Below are 11,824 nucleotides of genomic sequence, written 5' to 3' on the forward strand. Positions count from 1 at the left end.
GCTTGCGTTCCATGAGCGTTCCACTTCGCGTCTCTGTTTTTCCTGGTACACGCTGACACATCTCCTATTCATTGCGGAGAGCAGAGTAGCCTTTATAAGAGCATTACTTCTCAGCTCTTGATTTAAAGTGCGATGGTGCCATACAGACGGGGAATGAATATGCGGGAACATAAAAATATGAAAATATTAGAAAAATTACAGTTAAAAAATATTTCAGTTAAAAAATATTTCATAATGGATAAAAAACATCAATGATAAAAAACATCGATAATAAAAAATGCATGATGAGTAATAGTAAAGGGATACATCTTAAAAGCTGATAGACAAATATATGAAAAGATATGATAAAAACACATGGTAAAAAACTATAAAAACCAAAATGGTTGGAATTCCTGTGGAAAAAAATGTGAATATTTTATCACTATCCGTTGTCTTGATGGAAGTTGCTTCCTTAACAGATGAGTAAATCTTTGAATGCTGTCTTTCCATTAAATTATTGACACTATTCATTCTGAAGGACTGCATCTTTGTTCTTGTTCATTGGTGCTTCCACCTGATTGAGTCAGGTATTACTTGGCTCAAAAGTCACAATCCAGTGATAGGTAATTGGCAGTACAATCCACACCCCAACACATTAGTCTGCCCATCTCTGTCAGTTAGGGTTGCACAACCAATTCCTGAGTGACTGCCATCACAATACCATACCTACGCTACTGTGTTCTTTAAAGAAGAAGGTGCACTACACCACTAATCTTAAAACTGATGCTAAGCTTCCTAAGGGCAGGTTATAGGCTCTTCACTTGTTGAAAACCAAAGTTATGGAGAATTACATTCATTGCAACCTCATCAAAGGCTTTATTTGAATAACCGAGTCCCCTGTAGGTGCGGGCTTCTTTTTTCTGACTAAGAAAGACGATTTTCTAAAACCTTGACTTGACTACTGTGGTCTCAAAAAGGTCACCATCAAGAATTCTAATCCATGACCTCTTATTTCTGTCTTATTTGATTCAATTTGGGAGGCAGTCATTTTCTCTAAGATATTAATTATATATAGAGAGCGCTCAGATGAAAAGCAAATAATCACTTTTTTTTATCAAATAAAACATATAAATGTAACAATTATAAACAGCAACTTTCACAGCTTATGGAAATAAAATTAAAATTAATAAAAAAAAAAGAAGAAAAAAAAACCCCAGTTATACTCATAGATGTATAGAAACATTAGTTTGATTAAACCAGTCCAGCAGTTTTTAGCTGATTGGCGCTATGCTCAACCTCTCAGATGAAAAGCAAATAATCAAATTTATTAATCAAATAAAACATATAAATGTAACAATTATAAAAAGCAATTTTGACAGTTTATGGAAATAAAATTAATAAAAAAAAAAAAAAAAAAACAAGAAAAAAAAAAACCCAGTTATACTCATAGATGTATAGAAACATTAGTTTGATTAAATCAGTCCAGCAGTTTTTAGCTAATTGGCTCTATGCTCAACCTCTTTTCTCTAAGATTGCTCTCCAGGACACATATACCTTCATCCAGTTTAAGGAGGTGTATGAATGGAAGACTTCAATACTAACTTGGGACAAGAGTACCCGGTCATGCCATTTGGTTTATCCGATGCTTCTGCAGTATTAAATACCTCATTAAGGATGTTCTTTGGGAGTATCTTGGGAAGTTTGTTGTTTGTATATCTCAATGATATTTTGATCTATTCTGTTTACAGGTGGACTACAAGTTCCAGCAGGCCCATTAATGCCCGCATGTTGGGACTTGTAGTTCACCTGTAAAAAGCAATGTATTTTTCTGTGATTTTAACGTATCAGGCCGGCGTCCACTGCCCACGGACACCGGTGACAGCCCCGGGCTTCAGCCCAGGACGGATGAAGCCTGGGGGGGCACCCCTTTATTGGGGGGAACCCAACTCCCCGAGGTACCCCATCCAGGGCTGACCAGCCACGGTGAGCATGATACGTCTGGGGACCTTATCTAAAAAGTGTCCCTGGCTGTAGCATGACACCGTGGGCTGTTGGAGCCCAGTGCTGGTTCCAAAATATGAGGGACCCCCAGTTTTTTTGTCCCCCGTATTTTTGGAACCAGGACCGGTCCAAGTGGCCGGGGCTAGATTCAGAAATACAAGGGACCCCTACGCTTTTTGTCCCCCATATTTTTGTGAGTTGAGTTGAGTATGGCCTAAGAGCCGTGGGTGCAGCCAGAGAGCCGAGGCTATGACCTGAGAGCCAAGGGAGCAGCTTTAAAGCCAAAAGTGTGGCCTGGAAGCCAAAGGTTGTGGACTGGAAGTTGAGGGTGTGGCTTCTGAACCAAGGGTACGGCTTGGAAGTTGAGGGAATGGCCTGGGATATGAGACAGTGGCCTGGGAGCTAATGGTACAGCCTGGAGCAGTGAGTGCAGCATAGAAGCCGATGGTGCGGCTTAGGAGCGGACTGTACTTTTGTGCTGAGATTTCAGGAGAAGCTGAATCAGCTTTATTGGCCAGGTATACTTGCGTATAATATACTAGGAATTTGGATTGCTGTACAATAGCCAGGAAGGTAACAGTACAGATATGTTTAACACGTACAGATATGTGCCCCGGGGAGGGTTAGAACATCCGGAACATATATTTGCTGAGCTGGGCAGCACCTAGGCAGCCATTTACTCTGTCCCTGCAACAGCTAGATAGGTAACAAGTAAAACAGTACATATAAAGGATATGACATGGGGAACATAAAATTGCTGAGCTGTACAGCACCTAGGCAGCCATCTGCAGTGCCACTTGGTCGCTGCAACAGCCAGATAGGAGAAAAACAAAACAAGTAAACAGGACAGCTATAATGACACAACAAAGGGGACATGGTGTATTTTAAAATGTTGGCTGAGTGACACAGATCCTAGGCAGCCATCAGCGGCGTCATCTTGAACATTGCAACTCACAGGGCAGCAGTCAGTGTGCGTGTTTGGGGGGGAAGAGTCAGTGAGGTCGTGGGGGATGGGGGAATCAGTGAGGCCTGGAGTTGGGCCCTATCTGGGCTGATGTTCTCCCCCGCTACCCACCAATAGAGGCACCATACCTCTTTCTTAGGAGTTCCCCAGAGTGGAGGGGGGAGGCACCGCAGGGTTCATCTGGAGCTGAGACATCAGATGGAGCAAACGGGCACTCACAGTCCACCGGAGGTCTTCAGCCAGGGCTTGCAGGTCAGTAGTCTCCTCAACTGCGCAGGCCGGGAGTTCCTCCTTTGATCCCAGCGTCTGCCTGGGGGTGTAATGGCCAGGTGTAGGGACCATGGCCGGGGATCCTGCTGGCAGGGATGTCCCCTGTATCCTCAGGCCGTTGGTGTCGCTTCCTCTGGGTGGTCGTGTTGGGGCCAAAGTGCATTTTAATAGCTTCTTAGGGTGAGTTGGGTATTTTGGAATCACTATATTAGATTCTAATTTGGTCTTTCAAGGCTTCCATTTGTAACTACTGTAGCTTGTGTTGCTGTGGCCTCAAAGAAAATAATTCTGTCCCAATGGATACCTGCTGATGCCATTTATCTTATGTTACCTAGATTAATGTACTTATATCAAATGGATTGAGTGGAGTGCTCATTTGATGTAGAATTCTGGCTGGAAAATTCCTTTCCATTTGGCTCCCTTATATTCAAGTTACCATTTTCTACTAAATAATTTATTAGTAAAGTGGTTAGTCTTACCAAATGGTATATCTTATATCTACAGGATGACCTCCATTTTAATATAGATTTTTTTTTATGGAAAAGTGATGCCAAATTTCAATACATTATTGTACTATTGTGCCACTTATTTTGCTTATTTTATTACTGTAATTGACTTATGCAATGACATTTTGAACATCTGTGAAATGTTGTTACTACTGCTTTCTACCCCTTTCCATGTCAACTGTTGATGTGAGATGTAACGTGCTGGGTTTTTCATAAAAAAAAAAATCTCTGGACATCCAAGTGTTCCCAGAACTTTGGAAATTCTGTCTTGATATGTATGCTGGCCAACTATTACTCAGGATGTGCAGGATTTTGTCCAGTCATGTGGAACCTGTGCCAGAAATAAAACTCCTGGACTATCGCACGCTGGGCATCTGCTACCATTACCTGTGCCTTCCAAGCCATTGTCTTATAGGGTATGTGTCATAGGGTCAACATTAATTAGGTTGACAGTCAATAGGTCGAACACTATTGGTCGACATGGTCATTTTTAAAAAGGCAGTTTATCATACTAATTGGCCACAATGAATTAGACCCAATATTTCCTTCTGTTCTGTTTACCATAACTGGAACCTGCCTCTAAAGTTTCTTTACTGTTTACAAGATTTGTGAATCCCTGTTCCTCTATGTTAAACATGGCTGAAAACTGCTGTGAGGTTCTGTGCCTGCCAAGCACAAGGGAACTGCGACGCACCAGGTTTCCATCTTTTGCTTATCCGTTTATCCTGGTGAATCTTGGTAAGACCATATCCAGCTTCCCTTGTTTATTTGCCATATCTACTTTCTTAATAGCCATGAACAAGTTTTTCAAAAGGGCCTAATTCAGACCTGAGCACAGGGCACATCTTGGGCCTGATTCAGACTTGTTCGCTAAGTTGCGTACACTTTCCATCTACATACTATGCGGTAAAGCAAAATGAGATGCATAATAATATTATTGTGTATATCTTTCAGTGTGTACAAACGATAACGATGCGCACTCCCGCAGATCCTGATGGACCCTCTTTCTCATATGTACATCAAGAGAGGGGTTTAGGGTAAGATCACTATGTGTGCGGGAGCTGCTCAACTCGAGTAGTCTAGGCTCATTCAAGTGCAGTTTAGAGGAAAGATAGTTAAGCGCTCACCTAGTGCGTGTGGATCGTAATAGATATAAGATGCGTATACGATATGTGGAGTAAATATGTTTATTGTGACAACAATTGGTAATACAATAAGTAGGGGTAAAACAAGTGGGGTGTGGGTGCCCTGGGCACAAGTCAGTGATCTGTAAATAAATACAGGGGTGGTAAGTCAATGACAATGAGCCCTGGTGGGGAATGAGGGTGTCAGCAGAACCCTTTTTACCATAAACCTCCTGCAGTTTATGTCTCAATGTGATGGTAGAGTATGATGGTGTGCTGGGCCCCTGTGGGGAATGAGGGAATCAGCAGATCCCTTTGTAAACATAAACCTCCTTGGTTTATGTCCCATACACTGTGGAGTATGCGGTGGGTGCCTCTGGGGGCCTGAGGTGCGGTAAAAGTTAATGCGGTGGGGGGGTGATGGCAGTGAGCGGCGTCCCACTCACTCACCACTTACCCTGTCCGCCGTAAGCAGAGATGCGCAGCGGAGCCCAGTGTGGCCGCTCCATATGATGTGCTCCTCGATCTTGTAAGTTCCAGCCTGGTGGGTGCTGGATCCAACAGACGGTGTGGCTGGGGATGGACATGCTGTCCAGCGCTGCCCGTCTGCCCGGACTGTGCGGCTGGCGCGTCACTTCCGGGTAGCGGTGATTGGCTGTGTGCCGCTTGTCCCGGAATGACGTCACCAGGAGTCCGTGCACTCAACTCAGAGGGGAGGAGACTTGGCCGTAATTGTGTCAGTCTGGATGTTGCTGTGCCAACGCGTTTCGGCCTCTGTGGGCCTTTGTCAAGGATACACTGCACTGTCCAGGCAGTGTATTTATGTGCGTGGGGAGGGTCTTATGACATGATGAAGGGATCTCTGTCCATTGATTGGTCCATACATGGTGTGTCACTAATGTGCGAGCTGTCGCACATCTGTTCTCAATGAATGGGATTTCTAATGCTGTAGTCTTTTTGTGTAATGGTAACAGTATGCCGATGATAATGGACTTTTGTGGGGCTTAATGATGAGATATGGATGATGGGGGCAAGTCCATATTAGGAATATGTATAAACATATAAACATGGGAATGGAAGATGAAGAAATCAAAATAATGAAATAAAAGTGAATGTAGCAATGTAAATGAAGATGAATATAAATAGATAAATATAAAGATGAATGTGAGAGATGGGGGGATATAAATGGAGATGGAATAAATTAAATATAATGCAAGAAACTAGAAGCTAGAATGAGACAATGGAATAAAATAAAATAAATTGGAATAAAATAAAATAGAGATAGTAGTAAACTATGATACAATAAAATAAAATAATATAGAATAAAATAATATTGGGAATGAAAATGAACAAAAATGAAATTAAATAAAACAGAACAAGGCAAAATGAAAATGAGGTCTGGAGATTACTGGATACTACTGAAAATAGTGATACACTGGTCGTATATGAGGGACGGTCTGTGTTGTGTTGTTGACTGTGATTATCCCAGATGGCTATTGTGAAAATCTAGATTTAAGCCCCTAGGTGTCATTGTTTTGAGAGTGAAATTCCAGAAGAGCTCTCTCCTATTGAGGGTCTCAGTGTGGTGTCCCCCCCCTCAAGTTTCTTTTGGTGACTCGATGGCCATAAAGAATAGATCTTGGGGATTGCTGTTGTGTTCCTGTTTGTAATGGAGTAAGATGCTGTGGTTTTCATACCCTATCCGTATATTTCTTATGTGTTCATACATTCTTACCACCCCTGTATTTATTTACAGATCACTGACTTGTGCCCAGGGCACCCACACCCCACTTGTTTTACCCCTACTTATTGTATTACCAATTGTTGTCACAATAAACATATTTACTCCACATACTGTATATGCATCTTATATCTATTACGATCCACACGCACTAGGTGAGCGCTTAACTATCTTTCCTCTCATCTGTACATCAGGCAGTCAATTTTTCCCATGTCATTTATGACTAGGTGCAGCATTCAATGTGTACAAATGATAAAGATACATTTTTCATAAAACAAGATGGTGTGTGGTAAAGCAAACAATTTATCTTTTGAAATAGTTCAGTGTATATGCACTATATCAGGCATGTCCAACGTTGGCCCTCCAGATGTTTTGAAACTACACATCCCAGCATGCTTTGCAATAGTTTTAGCATTCTCTAATCGCAAAACTGTGGAAAAGCATGCTGGGATGTGTAGTTTCAAAACATCTGGAGGGCCAACGTTGGACATGCCTGCACTATATCATTCATTCTGTAGCTCTGGGGAGTTCAAGGGAAATCATGCATCAGGTTTTTTCAGCTGCCTGCCCCCCCCCCCGCATGTCCGTCACAGCCGCATTAACATGACACCCAGTGTTCCCATGAAATGCTGGGCATTCCCATATGCTAATGGACCAGCACGCCGCCCACTGCCCAGATGGGTGCGTGCGTTTGTTCGACGTGGCTGCACACACCCAGTGCATGCACATGAGCAGAAATGCGCATGGGCAAAGTAAAAACATCGGCCCCGTGTGAACAGACCAGAAAAGGCCCTATGTAGCAGTACACAGGAAATTATGTGTATAATCCTGTGGGGCATTATGCAAATAAGAAGCAGTATTTGGGGCATTATTCTAGTTCACTCTTTCTAGTCAAATCCTTCTTAGATGGACAAAACCATGTGCACTGCAGGTGGGGCAGATGTAACATGTGCAGAGAGAATTAGATTTGGGTGATTTATTTAGTTTCTGTGCAGGGTAAATACTGGCAGCTTGATTTTTACACTGCAATATAGATCTCACGTTGAAGTAAAATCACACCCAAATCTAATTCTCTCTTCACAAGTAACATCTGCCCCACCTGCAGTGCACATGGTTTTGTCCATCTAAGAAGGATTTTGTCAGAGTGAACTAGAATAAGGCACTATGTGTATAAGCGGCACTTCTGGGGGCATAATGTTGTATTAGGGGCCCTACCGGGCATTGTGTGTAAGCGTCAGTACTGGGGGCATTATGTGTGTAAGCGTCAGTACTGTGGGGCATTATATGTATACCTGGCACTACTGGGAATATGTGTAAGGCTGTTGGTCTGAACCCACTAGTAGATATATCTACAGATGAATCAGGTATCATGTTCTCCATACACACTGCCCGATCTGTCATGATTGAAATTTGCATGCGTGTGCTCAGTGAGCCGTCAATCATTGGCGGCTTCTTCAGCAGCTACATAGTTAAGGCTGAAAAGAGACTTGAGTCCATCTAGTTCAACCTTCGTTTATTAGCTTAACCCTTATTTTATGTATTGTATCTTGATATTTTATAGACAGATTTTTATTCTTAATTGTACCCCTGGATGTTTTTAACCAATAAATGTTTGTCCAACCTTATTTTAAAAGTTAAAATTAATGTGTCTGCCGACACCACCTCACCAGGAAGAGAGTTCCATAGTTGGCTGCCCTGACCGTGAATTTTTTTTTCCTTCTAAGTGAACAAAATCTTTTTTTCTTTGAATCAAAACTCATGCCCACGTGTCCTAGAGTCCTTCCTTGTGGTAAAATGGGCGCTTGACAGTTCCGTATATTGGCCCCTGATATATTTGTACATGTTAAGCATGTCACCCCTTAAACGTCTCTTCTCTAGTGTAAACAATCCCAATTTGTTTAATCTGTCCTCGTAGTTGAAATTCTCCAATCCCTTTATTAGCTTTGTTGCTCTTCTTTGGATTCTTTCCAATTCTATGATGTCCTTTCTATAGTGCGGTGCCCAGAATTGTACTCCATATTAAAGATGTGGTCTAAACCCAGGGGTGGCCAAACCTGTCCTCAAGATCTACCAACGGTGCATGCTTTCCAGGCAACCTATGGATCTATAGTAGGAATGAATGCAGCATGTTTTAAAATGTGACAGTTATACCCCTTTCAGACAGAAAAAAAGACCCAGGAATTTCCCGTCTCTTGCCGTGTCGACCCGGGTTTTTCTTCTGTCTGAAAGGGTCAACACGGGTCTAAAGTTCCGGGACTTAGACCCAGGTATTTACCTGGGTTTTTCCCCGTGTCAGACACGTGTTTGCGGCTGTGTGAAAGGGTCCAACCCATGTTTTTCTCCCGACTATTGAAAAATCATGCTGATTGGCTGTGCAGCATGGCGCTGTGCGATTAGCTGATCTTTTCAGCTTCCCTGATTAGCTGAGCGGGCGTGGCAGTGGCGTGCAGCGCAGCACTAAATGGCCATGGCGCATTGGAAAGATGAGGAGATCCGTGACCGGCTCAATGTCAGAGGGGAGGAAGAAATCAGCAAAACACACAGACCACTCATGACCTCCAGGTTCTGCAACTTGTCAGCCATGTTTAATGCAATGCAGTGAGCAGACACCTCCCACTTTTTATGATCTCATCTCTGTGTGCCTTTAAAACCGTCCTTTTCTTATGACACACAGAGTTTTGCAGGAAAAATCCGGCTTCTGTGTGAAAGGGGTCGACACAGGAAATACCCGGGTTTTTGCTCCTGTCTGAAAGGGGGTCAGCACCTTGCTGCCTAGTTCTACCCAGGTTTTTGTATCCGGGAAATACCTGTGTTTTTGGGATTTTTCTGTCTGAAAGGGGTATTAGTAATGACTTCAGCTGTGCACCAGCTAGGTGACCTGGAAAATGTGGACCGTTGGTAGATCTCGAGGACCGGTTTGGCCACCCCTGGTCTAACCAATGCTTTGTACAGAGGCATAATTACTTTTGAGTCCCTAGTTTCCATAATACCCCTTTTTATACATGCTAGTATTCTGTTTGCCTTTTTTGTTGCTATATTACATTGGGCATTGCTCCCCAATTTGTTATCTATTTGGACTCCTAGATCCTTTTCAAGTTCTGTATTACCAAATGCCTCCCCGCTTAGGTTATAACTAACACATCGGTTATGTCTCCCAAGGTGTATAACCTTGCATTTATCCACATTGAACCTCATTTTCCACTTATTCGCCCATTCATCTAGTTTATTAAGATCGTTCTGAAGTGCGGATACATCCTCAGTTTATTTAATTACTCTGCACAATTTTGTGTCATCAGCAAAAATGGAAACTTTGCTGAGGATTCCCACCCCAATATCGTTAATAAATATGTTAAATAAAATGGGCCCTAGTATCGACCCTTGAGGCACTCCACTTAGTACTCGTATCATATTTGATACTGCTCCATTCACGACCACTCTCTGTTCACTATTACACAGCCAGTTACCTACCTATCTACAAATTCTTACCCCTAGTCCCAGTTCCTCCATTATGTTTATCAACCTCTTGTGTGGCACTGTATCAAAGGCCTTGGCAAAATCTAAGTATACCAGGTCTACAGCATTTCCATTATCAAGATCTTTGCTGACATGCTCATAGAAGCCTAGTAATTTTTTTTGGCATGAACGATTTTTCACAAACCCATGTTCGGTGATACTAATTAAACTATGAAGATCTAAATATTCCTGGATACGTCCCTTAAAAATCCCTCAAATAATTTACCCACTATTGATGTTAAGCTCACAGGTCTGTAATTATTTGGGTCATCCCTTTTTCCTTTTATGAATATTGACACTACCTCAGCTTGGAACCTTACCCAATGTAAGTGAGTTATCAAAAATGTAGTACAGAGGGGTTGCTAATTCCTCCCTTAATTATTTTAGTACCCTTGGATGAATCCCATCTGGGCCTAGTGATTTGTTTGTTTTGAGTTTGCTGAGCCGCAATTTTATCTCGTCTGTTGTGAAGGCAATATTAAGATCTGGCTTGCTCGTCCCATTTGTGGTACCTGTAAAGTTCCATGGTCTGTACTCCTTTCGTAAACACTGAAAATTTAATTTAACAGTTCTGCTTTTCCCTTATCCTCTTTAAAGCTTTTACCATCAATATTGGTTAATGGGCATAGGTTCTCTTTATCTATTCGTTTTCTATTGATGTATTTGAAAAACTTTTTGGGATTTGTTTTGCTCTCAGAGGCTATGCGCTCCTCATTTTTTCTTTTAGCTACTTTGATTACCCCCATACAAATTTTGTTTATTTCTTTGTATTTGCTGAATGCCGCGTCATTCCCGTTATCTTTGTCAAATTTAAATGCTCTTGCTTTATTGTTGATTGCTGTCCTTACTTTTTTATCCAACCATGATGTTTTTTTCTTATTAAATTTACCTTAATTGGTTTTTGGGATGTATTTAGTGTTTAGTGATTCAAGCACATTTTTTAGTGTTTCCCACGTTTCCTCTGCATTCTTCCCCTCAAATAACGCTTCCCACTCAATTTCTTTTAAAGATTACCTGAATAATTCAAAGTTAGCTTTTCTAAAATTTTATATTTTAGCTGTTCCTGTATGTTGTAGTTTGCAGAAGTTGATTTCTAGTAAGACCATGTTGTGGTTGCTGTTCCCTAGGTCAGAGGTTCCCAAACGCGGTCCTCAAGGCACCCCAACGGTCCAGGTATTAAGTATATCCATGCTTGGCCACAGGTGACTTAATTAGTAACTCCGTCAGTCTGATTGAACCAGCTGTGCTGAGCCATGGATATATCTAAAACCTGGACCGTTGGGGTGCCTTGAGGACCGCGTTTGGGAACCTTTGCCCTAGGTGTTCTATTACTTTAGGATTTGTCACAAAATCTATGTTATTTGTTAATACTAAATCCAATAATACCTCGTTATGAGTAGCTACCGATTGTGTGAAAAATGTATCCTTGAGTAAGTTTCAGAACCCTCTGCTTTTTTCTGACTTACATGACTCATTTGTCCAATCAATGTCTGGATAGTTAAAATCCCCCATAATTAGTATCTATCCTTGATCTGACAATTGATTTTTGATTTGGTTTAACAGTAGAAAAGCGTCCCTTTCATTAATGTTCGGTAGTCTGTAGCATACCCCTATTACAATTTTATTTTTAGTTTTTTTGTTATTTTCAGTTATTTCTGCCCACACAGCCTCAGTATAATCCTCGTCCATCTCCAAGCTAGTTTCTTTCTCACACGGTTTTAAATGA

Source organism: Crinia signifera, chromosome 12, assembly GCF_055691185.1.
Source record: "Crinia signifera chromosome 12, ASM5569118v1, whole genome shotgun sequence".
NCBI classification, from domain to species: Eukaryota; Metazoa; Chordata; class Amphibia; order Anura; family Myobatrachidae; genus Crinia; species Crinia signifera.